The sequence below is a fragment of the Melanerpes formicivorus genome, unplaced genomic scaffold (genome assembly GCF_026170545.1).
Source record: "Melanerpes formicivorus ecotype bairdi unplaced genomic scaffold, bMelFor1.0.p_v2 SCAF_1, whole genome shotgun sequence".
Taxonomy (NCBI): domain Eukaryota; kingdom Metazoa; phylum Chordata; class Aves; order Piciformes; family Picidae; genus Melanerpes; species Melanerpes formicivorus.
Genome location: NW_027142353.1, coordinates 52183211 through 52196021, shown reverse-complemented (window position 1 = coordinate 52196021; position 12811 = coordinate 52183211).

Sequence of the window (12811 nt, the reverse complement as noted above, 5' to 3'; positions counted from 1 at the left end):
AGACACCAACGGGCCAGCCATGATGTGAGGCACAGAGAGTGACCAGGGTGTGATGGCATTGCCAGGGAACTCAGGGCTACAGCAGTGTTGTTCCTGCCATGTGTGAACTTGCAGAGACTGCTTGCATGCTGTGACCTCTTGTATGGCCAGGAGATGCTTTGGGAGGCTCAGAAGAAGGGCTGCCACCTGCTGCACTGCTATTTGACACCACTTGTTCAAGCATATGCTTGATTTATTGTTCCTGTGTTTTCCTAAGAGAGTACCACTGTGGCTGCCTTCATCTCCAAGCACTGTTTTCTGTGCTTTTGGCACAACACTTCAGATGGGCACCCAGCAAGAGCCCCCTCAGTGCTCTGGGATTATGCAGAGCAGCTCGATGTCTCCTGGCCAGCTGCTTCACGCTTTTTGTTTGTGCTCCAGCAAAAGAATTCCTTTCAAAAGGCAGCACCAGCCTTCCCACTGCCCTCAGCAGATGGGAGGGAGCAACCATATCCCCATCAGTGGCTGTGGAGCCACTGTCCTTGTATTCTCACACCTCCTTGGGGAGCACAGACCCTTGCTGGTGTACAGATGCTGGTGGACTGATTTACTTCCTTTTCTTAGACTGGGCAACTTCAGCCATAAACCAAAGCAGACAGTCATTTGTCAGAGTTTAAGTTCCAGTGCAGTGCTGAGCTGTGTTTAACAATACTGTGGTTTCTTGGAAGGTATCTCACTCTATGTGCTTTCAGCAGAGGCAGTGCTGAAGAGCACAAAACAGTAATTTGTGTGGCACAACCCCACTGCTTAGCCCAGCTCTGACCTCATTCCTGAAATCCCGTGTGCCTCCTGACCCTGCTCCCACCAGGCTTCCCAAGTATCCTCTTGAGTGCCAGCCCCACTTATTCACTCTTTCACCCTCTCTGTGTTTGTTATCCCCACATCCCTCTGGCCAGTCAATATGCCTGCTGGCAGAACTGCCTGGTGAGTCAGTGCAGGGAGCTGGTCTGCCTGAAAACAAACCTGCTTTTTCCCCTTTATTGACTTGTTTTTAACCCATTTCAGCTCTCTGATCCCCACTATTGGGAGTGGGGCCCCCAACAGATATACCCACAGAGCTCCTGGGGTGTAAACGCTGTGCTCATGTATTAGCCTCAAGTCTTTCCTGCATGGGAGAGCTTTCTTCCCCTGATTCACACCGAGTTACTGCAGGCACCCAGACGCCAGCCCCACCCTCATCTCACACTGTCTGTTGGATCGACAGGGCATCCCATGCAGTGCAGAAAACATGGCTGTATCCGCATTCTGCCAAGCCTCACAGCACAGACCCTGTCCTTGATGTGCTAGTGACACAGCTCACAAATGCAGGAGACTCTGTCCAGGCATGTTACAGGGACCCAAAACTCTGCCTTTTGCTCACCCCACCCACTGTTGTTGACTCCTGGGCTGCTGTACTTCAGAAGAGTAATTTCATTCAGAGGCTTAAGTTTGTAATCCTGGGTTATTTTCTGATTGAAGTAGGAGGATGTAACCCTTCTGACAAGGCTTCACTGGCAGTAGCACAGACTTGGCTCAGGTTTAAAGAGGTTGCTGATAAAGCACGAGCTGCAGCTCCCTGGCAGAAGTCAGCTGAACTTCTCTCATTCACATACAAGCCACACTGTCTTTGAAACAGTCTTTAAAAAAAAGGGTGACATGAAAAGCAGAAAGGTAGGTGATACAGCCCCTACCCTTTCACAGCCCAGTCTCCCCAGTGAGGTGTTCTGGGCCAGCAGGCCCTTTGCTTCCCTGTGGTGCCATACCACTGGAGCTGCTGCTTCCTTGTGGGATTGCACACACATCCCTGAGCCTGGTGTTTCTCAGATGCTGCAAGCTCAGAGCTCGAGGCTTACCACATTTGTACCTCACCATTAGTATTTCACTATAAAACAAGTTTGCAAGAGGCTACCCTGGCCTCTGAGGTGATGAGTGTCCTGCATCCCCTCTTGCTCCATAGTAGTAATCCATGGGCTGGATTACTTCTCTCTTACGTTCCTTCTGCACACCCAGATTCCCTGTGACACTTTCTGGCTTTCCCCCTGCATGGTGTGCTCTGAGCAGCTGCCATCCAGCAGCACGTTCAGCATCCTAGTCTGAAACATCAGGACCCTATCAGGGCTGTGTTCTGGCACTCATCAGACACGGAGCTCCTGGTGGGATGCAGAGACACTCATGCATGCAGCCATGGGCAGTCTGGACCTGCTGACAGCTGTGTGACATGCAGGACTGCCCCAGGTTAGCCTCTGACACTGACAAATGGGTGTGAGGGGGTCTGGTCAGGTTTCCCATGTGCTGCCACCATGCAAATAATGAGTGGCAAGCGAGGGTCAAGATGTGAGGTTGCACATCACATGACAAAGCTGCAGTTTCGTACAGCACTGAGCACGTTTGCTAGCTTGCAGTAACTGGAGGAGGAGGCTCATAACTCCCTGTGCTTTTCCTAACCCTCACTTTCCCAGCTGTGGTCCCAGTGTCTCATTTCTACCTTTGCTTCAGCTGCAGCCCCCAGGAGAGCTTTCCTTGAGCCACTCCATTCCCTCAGATGGCAGAAATCCACCTGTTTCTGTGGGCTGCAGCAGTCTGCAGAAAGAGTATCTAAGAGGCCAGAGCTGTTGCAGGTTCTGCCCCTGTATTCAGCACTGGTTAGGCCACATCTTGAGTACTATGTCCAGCTGTGGGCCCCTCAGTTTAGGAAAGATGTTGAGATGCTGGAACGTGTCCGGAGAAGAGCAACAAAGCTGGTGAGAGGTCTGGAGCGCAAGCCCTGTGAGGAGAAGCTGAGGGAGCTGGGGTTGCTTAGTCTGAAGAAGAGGAGGCTCAGGGAGACTTTATTGCTCTCTACAACTACCCGAAGGGAGGTTGTAGCCAGGTGGGGATTGATCTCCCAGGCACCCAGCACCAGAACAAGAGGACACAGTCTCAAGCTGCACCAGGGGAGGTTTAGGCTGGATGTTAGGAAGAAATTCTTCACATAAAGAGTGATTGGCCATTGGAATGTGCTGCCCATGGAGGTGGTGGGGTTGATGTCCCCAGAGGTGTTTAAGAGGAGACTGGATGAGGCACTTAGTGCCATGGTCTAGCTGATTAGTTAGGGTTGGGTGATCGATTGGACTTGATCTTGGAGGTCTCTTCCATCCCTTTTGATTGTGTCCGATTCTGTGTAGGAAGCAAAGGGCGCAGACACTGCCTGTGGCTGTGAGTTGTGTTTGGCTAGGTGTAGTTAAGGTTGCACTGGGATGATGCCTGGGTAGTTGTGGCATTGGACTTGATATCACTGATATCATCCTGTGCAGATTCAAGTGCTGCTTTTGAATGCAGCCAGGAATCCTAGGAGGGCTGGGGAGTGGAGTGTGGGTGTGTTTGCCCTGTGCTTACTCCTGCTCACACGGATCTGCTTCCAGCCACCATCCGAGACAGGATCACGTCGACAAGAATTTTCAGTTTGACTCAGTGCAGCTGATCTCATGTTTTGATGAATCTCTGCTCCCAGCTAATTTTGCAAAGCATACCATGGTTTTCCACTAAGGCAAGGAGAACAGAGCAGTGATGCATGCTGCAAATCAACTAAGAGATACCCTGCCAAATCTGCTCCTTTGTCAGACGATTCCGTAAATGACTACAGGATGGTACAAATGGGTTTTATTAGTGTAGCATGAAAAATTCAGCACTGTAAATGAAAGAAAGAGAAATCCACAGGCCCTGAACAATGTAGCTGGGCAAGGTTTGTTCTCTCACTCCACCAGCAGATGACCTTCAGCTACACACAAACCTCAAGCCGGGATGGTACCAAGATGCACCACAGCTTGTAGTGAAGTAGTAACCTCCTCCCAATATTTCCCAGGGTAGGAGACCTCTCTGCTGGCCTGAGGCACTGCACAGACCTTGTGTAGGAGCTCCTCACAGATGCAGCCTCTAAGGGAGTAATTGCACTGCAGTGTGTGTGAACAGTCTCTTTGTGCTTTGCCTGAAGAGACAGACAGACCCTTGGGCCATGGCAACACCAAGCAACACTCCACTGACTGAGCATCCCTTTGGCGTCCAAAACCTATCTGGGGAAGCTCTCACAAGCAAAACTTGCCCTGACCTCCTGAATTGATATCACTTGAAAGCAACATGGGGCAAAACATCTGGGATACAGTTTGCCATCTCCTGAATCACCTTGCTGGCTGTGGGTAGAGGCTGTCATTGCCCAGTGACAGTCCTTTCATCACTCCATCCTCCACACCATGGAAAGCTGGATGGCAAACACCACCATTCCCATCCTTAGTTCCCTCACTGCTGGTGCTCATAACCTTTTTGATGGACCTAGACCCTGTGAGACATGGTGCTAACCCTCCAAATCTTTGCTGGCAATCTGAAATTTAACAATGTAGCCAGTAGCAGGGGCTCTGCTCTGAGTCTGCTGTGTTTCAGGAGGGCTGGAGTGAGTGGGAAGACAAGTTGTGTCTGAACTGCCACCTGCACTCCCCAACCCATGCTGCTGGACCCACTGCATCTTACACAAGACACTGATAAGCTGGGGGTAGCAGGCTGGAGCCCTCATTTATGGAAGAATTGGCATCCTGGAGCTGATGTACTACTATCATCCAGACTTTTTTCATACAAGTATGGCAGGAGCAGCCCTGGAGGAAAGGATGCAGAAGATATGAAAGGTAGGATGCATGCACCCTGCAGAACCATCCAAAGCATCTGAAGCCTGAACTATTGCACCCACTGTCCCCAACCTCCCTCACCAAAAATGCCATTGAGTGCAGACTGAGGACAGACTAGGATCAGATGTGTGCCTCCAGAGAAGACTTCACAAATACAGTGCCAGCAGCTGTGAAAGTGTGGCTCGGGGCAACATTTGGCAGGATCCTTAATGTTCTTCTCCCTCCTTTCTGGGCTGGGGAAACACAGAAGGTGATGCAACAATCATTTCCTCAGCATAGCCTGTGTTGCAGCTTTTCATCTGCTGGTGGAGGTGTGGCAAACCTCAGAAGGCTACACATCCTAGGAAGCATCTATATGTGGACAGCTTCCAAATAACTCTGGGATGGACCTTGGCAAGTGCCAACTGGACAAGGTTTCAGAAAGGCTTCATTCCCAGCATGGCAGTGTTCTTTACTGATGTTTTCTGGGTTTTCCTAACTCTGATGGCAAATGATAATTGGCTTTTTCCTGTGCTTGACTACTGTAATAAGTTTTATGCTAACAAGAAACCTAAAATCTGTTACTGGTCCAGTTTCTTGATCTCTCATTATAAACCACAGGAGAAATCTGTGGGAGGTATGCTTAAGATATGCCTACCAATAGTGCACAATTATGGTGTAGCCCTGTGGAAACAGTATGAGGGTACATAGCTTAGTCTTTATATTCACCATCTGTGTGGCTAAAGCTGAACTAATGATATATAGCCAAAGTTCTTGCACTGTTATGCTGCTCATTATGACAGAAGTCCTTATTGGTTTCATTATTATAGAGTTTACTACTTCACCACTGGCAAATGTGCAGTGACACTGAGATTTTGGATACAGGAGCCTTCCAGGATTCGATAAGCCTTGGATGGAAGGTGCAGAGAGCATTGAAAGAGAGCCAGTGCCAGCTTCCAGCAAAGGACCCCTCTGTACAGTGAATGGGAGGGAAGCAGAGCTGCGTTCCCTGCTCCTGAAGACCTGTCATAGTTGGGACAGGTTAAGCTGAGCCTGGCTAACTCACATGCTCCTCTTCTGCCTCAGCACATACTATATCACTTGGGCTGACACTCTTCCAACAGGTCTTAGGATTTAGTGCAGTTTGTATTTGATCAGGCAGATCCCCAAGGAACCATTTGAACAGCAGAGGATATGAGTACAGAATATGAAAGGACCACCTGGGTCATTAAACCTAGTCCCCTGTTGTCCCTGGCAACCATATAATAGACATTTAATCCAGAAAGGCCCAGTTCCCTCCGTTCCTTCTCCCTTGCGTGGCCAGAGCCTGTAACATGATATTAAAGCCATTGCTGAAAGCACATTTCTTGCTGCAAAAAAAAGCAGAGCTCCCAGAAAATGAAAGCCTCTGGTGTCTTTGGTCATAATATATCAGCAGGAATAACACAGTCCCTAGCAATAGCATTTCACGCAGAGCCAGACTTGGCACTTCCCCAACCACTTTCTCAGCCATTTTAGAGATTTATAACTAATAATTGCATAGCTGGATAAATAATTAGACTCTGAAGTTTTGTCTTAGCCTTTTTTTTTCTTCCTTATAGATAAATGCCTTATTCACAGGCTATATTAAAACACCTGTCAGCAATGTGCATTTCATAGCAGTGACTCGCTTATTTCCTGTCTGGGTGCATTGATTTAATTTCCATTATCTATACTCTTTTATTTATGCAATGATTTGACCTCTCTTTCACCTGAAACTTATCTGTTCTATGTGTACAGGTGACTATCACTGTATTGGAGATGATCCATGTACACGAACGTAGATGCACAAAGGGTTACAGAGAGCAGGTCAGCACAAGACAGAGACCCATCACAAAAGAGTGGAGCATCCTAAATTGCATCTGATTGACCTAAAGGAATGATGAGACAAATCAGAGCTGAGGCATTGTCTCACTGAAGGAGCACTCTGGAGGAAGAGCAGCGACTCCCAACAATGAATTTGAACCCTACAGAGGAATTATTGTTTAATGTCTAGAAGCACCTTCAGAAGGTCCTTTTCAAAAGGGAAGATTAAGAAGGGATAGAGAGCACCACTCCTGTGAGGACAGACTGAGGGAGTTGGGGCTGTTCAGTCTGGAGAAGAGAAGGCTCCAAGAAGACCTTATTTGTGGCCTTCCAGTATCTTAAGGGGGCTACAAGAAAGCTGGGGAAGGACTTTTTAGGGTGTCAGGGAGTGATAGGACTAGGGGGAATGAAACAAAAGTAGAAATTGGTAGGTTCAGATTGGATGTTAGGAAGAAGTTCTTCCCCATGTAGGTGATGAGACACTGGAACAGGTTGCCCAGGGAGGTGGTGGAGGTCCCATCCCTGGGGGTTTTTAAGGCCAGGCTGGATGTGGCTCTGAGCAACCTGACCTAGTGTGAGGTGTCCCCGCCTGTGGCAGGGGCATTAGAAGTAGATGGTCCTTGAGGTCCCTTCCAACCCTAACAATTCTATGATTCTGTTAGAGTACTGAGCTCTTGTGGGATCTGGTGTTGGCATGTATGTATCACAGTATCACAGTATAACTAAGGTTGGAAGAGACCTCGAGGATCATCAAGTCCAACCTATCAACACAGACCCCATGACTAGACCATGGCACCAAGTGCCATGTCCAATCTCCTCTTGAACACCTCCAGGGACGGTGACTCCACCACCTCCCTGGGCAACCCGTTCCAATGACGAATAACTCGTTTGGTGAAGAACTTCCTCCTCACCTCGAGTCTAAACCTCCCCTGGCACAGCTTGAAACTGTGTCCCCTTGTTCTGGTGCTGGTTGCCTGGGAGAAGAGACTAACCCCTTCCTGGCTACAACCACCTTTCACGTAGCTGTAGAGGGCAATGAGGTCTCCCCTGAGCCTTCTCTTCCCCAGGCTAAACAATCCCAGCTCCCTCAGCCTCTCCTCACAGGGCTTGTGCTCAAGGCCTCTCACCAGCCTTGTTGCCCTTCTCTGGACATGTTCAAGTGTCTCAATACCCTTCTTAAACTGAGGGGCCCAGAACTGGACACAGTACTCAAGGTGTGGCCTAACCAAAGCAGAGTACAGGGGCACAATGACTTCCCTGCTCCTGCTGGCCACACTATTCCTAATGCAGGCCAGGATGCCATTGGCCCTCTTGGCCACCTGGGCACACTGCTGGCTCATATTCAGGTGGCTGTCGGTCAGCACCCCCAGGTCCCTCTCTGTTTGGCAGCTCTCCAGCCATTCTGACCCCAGCCTGTAGCTCTGCATGGGATTGCCGTAGCCAAAGTGCAGCACTCGGCACTTGGACTTGTTAAATGCCATCCCATTGGACTCTGCCCAAATGTCCAGTTGGTCAAGGTCCCTCTGCAGAGCCCTTCTACCCTCTAACTGACTAACATCTGCTCCTAACTTGGTGTCATCTGCAAACATGCTGATGACTGACTCAACTCCCTCATCCAGATCATCAATGAAGATGTTAAAGAGGACGGGGCCCAGCACTGATCCCTGTATTAAGCATCCAAGAAAGTGAGGATAAAGAAAACAGAAAGAGGGGAATTAGTAATATAGTTGCCTCTTGGAAGTGTACACTGCTCCCATTTCATTCTTGGTGTGCAAAAAAATTGCACAACTACTTAGAGTCAAGGACAGGAAAATAGACATCAGATTAGATTTATAAAAGGACAGGCACCCTCAGCACTGGAAATCGATGAGCACATTGCCTTTTGTCAACTAGACACAGATTTATGGCAGAGAGGACATGGGAGGCTAATGGGGATGTTGCTCTCCTTCCCCCCTCCAGCTGCTGCTGCCTCATGTGGCATGTGCTGTGCATCATGTCATCAGGGCTCTGCTACCACTCATCGCTGTTGCAGACATATCTGGCCCCATTTGATTTCTCTACCATCAGCCTCTCATGAAGCTTCATCCCCTCACCCTGTCCTCACTCTCCTCCTGAGTTAGATGAAATCTCTTTTCAAACTTAGGGATCACAGTTTGCAGCCCACAGGAATTAGTATCTCCTTAGGGAATGTACTGGAATGGAGAAACCAAGGTAAAAGTTGTCCAGGAACAGACTGACTCTTGTGTAAACAGAAATTTACACTCAGAAGACACAGAAGATCCTAAAGCCTGTGCTTTATTCTCCTTCTGTTTTATACCAGCTGGGTGCTCATGTGAGCTAAAGCCGATGGAGCTGCAGCAAGTGGGGCAGGGAAGACCTGTTACCAGTGCTGAGTATAAACAGCACTGAAAGCAGTACAGCAAAGACTGGGTATGGCCGCTTTTTCTGGCTATCTGCTAAGGGTGGTCATATCATCCTGGCCAATATCAGGAAGAGTATGGCCAGCAGGAGCAGGGAAGTCATTCTGCCCCTGTATTCAGCACTGCTTGGGCCACACCTTGAGTACTATGTCCAATTCTGGGCCCCTCAGTTTAGGAAAGATGTTGAGATGCTGGAACGTGTCCGGAGAAGAGCAACAAAGCTGGTGAGAGGTCTGGAGCACAAGCCCTGTGAGGAGAGGCTGAGGGAGCTGGGATTTTTTAGCCTGGAGAAGAGGAGGTTCAGGGGAGACCTTATTGCTCTCTACAACTACCTGAAGGGAGGTTGTAGCCAGGTGGGGATTGATCTCTTGTCCCAGGCAACCTGTGACAGAACAAGAGGACACAGTCTCAAGCTGCACCAGGGGAGGTTTAGACTGGATGTTAGGAAGAAATTCTTCACATAAAGAGTGATTGGCCATTGGAATGTGCTGCCCAGGGAGGTGGTGGAGTCATCATCACTGGAAGTGTTTAAAAAGAGACTGGATGAGGCACTTAGTTCCATGGTTTAGTTGATTAGATGGTGTTGGGTGATAGGTTGGAGTCGATGATCTTGAAGGTCTTTTCCAGCCTGGTTAATTCTGTATATCACACAGTTGTAAACCTCAAACTCTAATGGGTTGAGTTAAAAAACCCCAATTTGTAAGAACTCATTACTGTTTCCTCATACTGCATTATTGTTTTCTTCATCAGGTCCAAGCCTTGCAACAAAGGCCATAGGAACACTACTACAAATGCACAGAACATGCTTCTGCTGGAATTCTACCCAAAGCGAAGGGACTGTGAAGCCAGTGAGCCAGCCCTGGCCACATGCCTCCTCCTTCCCATCATCCCAGCTACACACTCTTCTTTATCTCCAGGCCTTGGGAGACCTCCTTGGTCTGGGCTCACATGGGCACAGCTGCTTCCTGAGTGTGTTTTGCTCATGCCCCATGCAGGCATTGGTCTGGGCAGAGCCCCGAGGACTCCGTAAAATTGAACATTTTGATTTTGCTGACTGGCAGGAGGGTCATTTTCCCCTTACTCTCAGTGAGGGGTGTTGAGGAGCAACCACTCCTCCACAGCCACAGCTGGGCAGTCCAGTGGTGATGGTATGTGATTGGTTGCTGGAAAGGGGCCAGGAGTTTCAAGAAATTCATTAACCATGCTATTCACCAGAAGTGTCTTTGGTAACTACCAAGTGCTTTCCTGGCCCTAGAAGGATTGTTGTTTTGGTTTAGTGGTGGTTTTTGGTTTGGTTTTGGTTTTGGTTTTGGTTTCAATTTCTTTGGCCTGTTGGGTTTTATTTTCACTATTGGATGATGGCATAGAAAGAGTAGTGGTCAATGGCTTGATGTCCAGATGGAGATGAATGACAAGTGGTGTCATTCAAGGGTCTGTATTGGGACCAGTGCTGTTCAATATCTTCATCAGTGACACAGGCAGTGAGACTGAGTGCATCCTCAGTAAGTTGGCAACTGATACCAAGCTGAGTGGTGTGGTTGATAAGATTGAAGGACAGGATGCCATCCAGAGGGACCTAGACAGGCTGGAGAGGCGGGCTGAGGAGAATCTCATGGGGTTCAGTAAGGCAAAGCACAAGGTCCTGCACCTCAGCCAGGGCAATCCTCAGTATCAATATAGGATGGTGGGTAATGAAATTGAGAGCAGCCCTGCAGCAAAGGGCTTAGGGGTGCTGGTGGATGAGAAGCTGAACAAGAGCCAACAATGTGCATGTGCAGCCCACAAGGCAAAGTCATTCTGGGCTGCATCAAAAGATGCATGGCAAGCAGGTCCAGAGATGTGCTTCTGCTACTCTGCTCTGCTCTGGTGAGACCTCACCTGGAGTACTGTGTCCAGCTCTGGGACACCTGACACAAGAAGGACATAGACCTGCTGGAGCAGGTCCAGAGGAGGGCCACAAAGATGATCAGAGGGCTGGAGCACCTCTCCTATGAAGGAACACTGAAAAAATTGGGGCTGTTCAGCCTGGAGAAGAGAAGGCTCCAGGGAGATCTTGTAACTGAATTTCAGTATCTGAAGGGGACCTACAGGAAGGCTGGAGAAGGACTGTCTAGAAAGGCTTGTAGTGATAGGATGAGGGGTTTTAAACTGGAGCAGGGTAGATTTAGGTTGAACATAAAGAAGAAGCTCTTCATGATGAGAATGGTAAAATACCGGAACAGGTTGCCCAGAGATGTGCTTGAAACCCTGTCCCTGGAGACATTCAAGATGAGACTTGATGTGGCCCTGGGCAGCCTGATCTAGTTGGAGGTGTCCCTGGTCACTGCCGAGGGGTTGGACAAGATGATCTTTGAGGGTTCCTTCCAACCCCATGCAGTCTTGAATCTGGGAGTGTCTCAATGCCAACAATTTTGAGATAAGCCTTGTAGGTACTCATCCACTTGGTTTATTGCAAGAACACATCCCCAGCCTGCAATTCCTGTGCAAAAAAAAAGGCAAAATAAGAATTAAGAGCTGTGATTTACAAGGATAAGTAAAGTGATGTTTAACCTAGCCAGCTAATTCCCCCTTAAATCTCAGCTGAAAGCCACAGGCAGGCTTCCAGCGTGTGAGTCTTTAATATTCCTTACAATTTGAACAAAAGTTCAGCTGGAGTTCTAAACTGCTGGGGGACACTGGCTCTTCTCCATTTGGTTCCCACCAGCTCTGCAAGGATCACACAAAACCTGAAACTGACTTCCTAATATTTCAGAATACGCTGCAGCCATTGGAAGTGAGTGGGGGAGACATTAACCTACCAGCAAGGTCACACTGCAGAGGAAACTTGACCCCTGGCTGGCTGCAGTGTGGCTGGTGCAGTGTGAGGAGCAGCAGCTGACAATCTATGAGGAAGAATTCTTCATCCACCCAAATTAGTGAGAACCACATAGACCAGTTTGGGAACTTCACTTTCCATTCAACCTCTGTGGAAAGAAACTTGGAAACTGCCACTCTCCCTCCCCTAATCTCTAGGGCAGACCCAGACTTTGGCTACCCTATAGGAGACATGTTTTTCAGCTGGACATTTTGGTGCTTCTGCCCATGCATGTTCCCAATGAAAGGGCCCAGAAACATCCCAAATTATGCATCATGGCTTTTCAATATACTTGGCATCTTTCTGAACCTTGCATGAAATGTTGTTGGAGGTAAGCTATCAGGCTACTGCATACAGCTGCAAGTGGAGCCTGCCAGTGCATAGAGAGGAAAAGAGTCACCTTGCTGTGTCCACTGGTGTACAGCTTGGGTTATGTAATGGAACTGTGAAAACCTAAGACCCTAATAATGAATAATTTTGGACAGAGGAGACTAAAAGTTCCATTTTACTTACTGTGGAAACGCCTCCTTCTGGAAAGGTTTGGTGCATGTGGATTTGTTTAGTAGACCTGTAGAGAAAGCTGAAGGGTGAACATTTATTGTCTCTCAGGACTGCTCAATCTACAGGGTTTACTTCTAATGGTCAGTCTGTAGCTGTGACTTGCAGCCAGAGAACAGGGCAGACCTTCAGGCAGTGAATGTGAATTCTGAGCTAGTCTGGACTTGGGAGGAAGCGAGGCAGAAAGCTGGATAGTTACAGCCTTTGAACAGACCCATGGAACAGACATTTTATAGGCTGGTCCCAAATTTCACAGATTTGGGTGGTTGCTACATATTTCTGTTCCACTGAAAGCCTTGATGAAACAGCCAGAGATTTCTCACAGCATCAGGGCAGCTTTCAGCAGTTCTTATGGGTGCTTCCTCCCTCAGCTGTGCTGTGTTTGTGTGAAAACACACAGATGGGTCCTGGAAACTTATGCAGCTCTCAACTAATCAGGGGGAAAGGAGAGAAGGGGTTACTCCTAATCCTTATCAATTTATGTG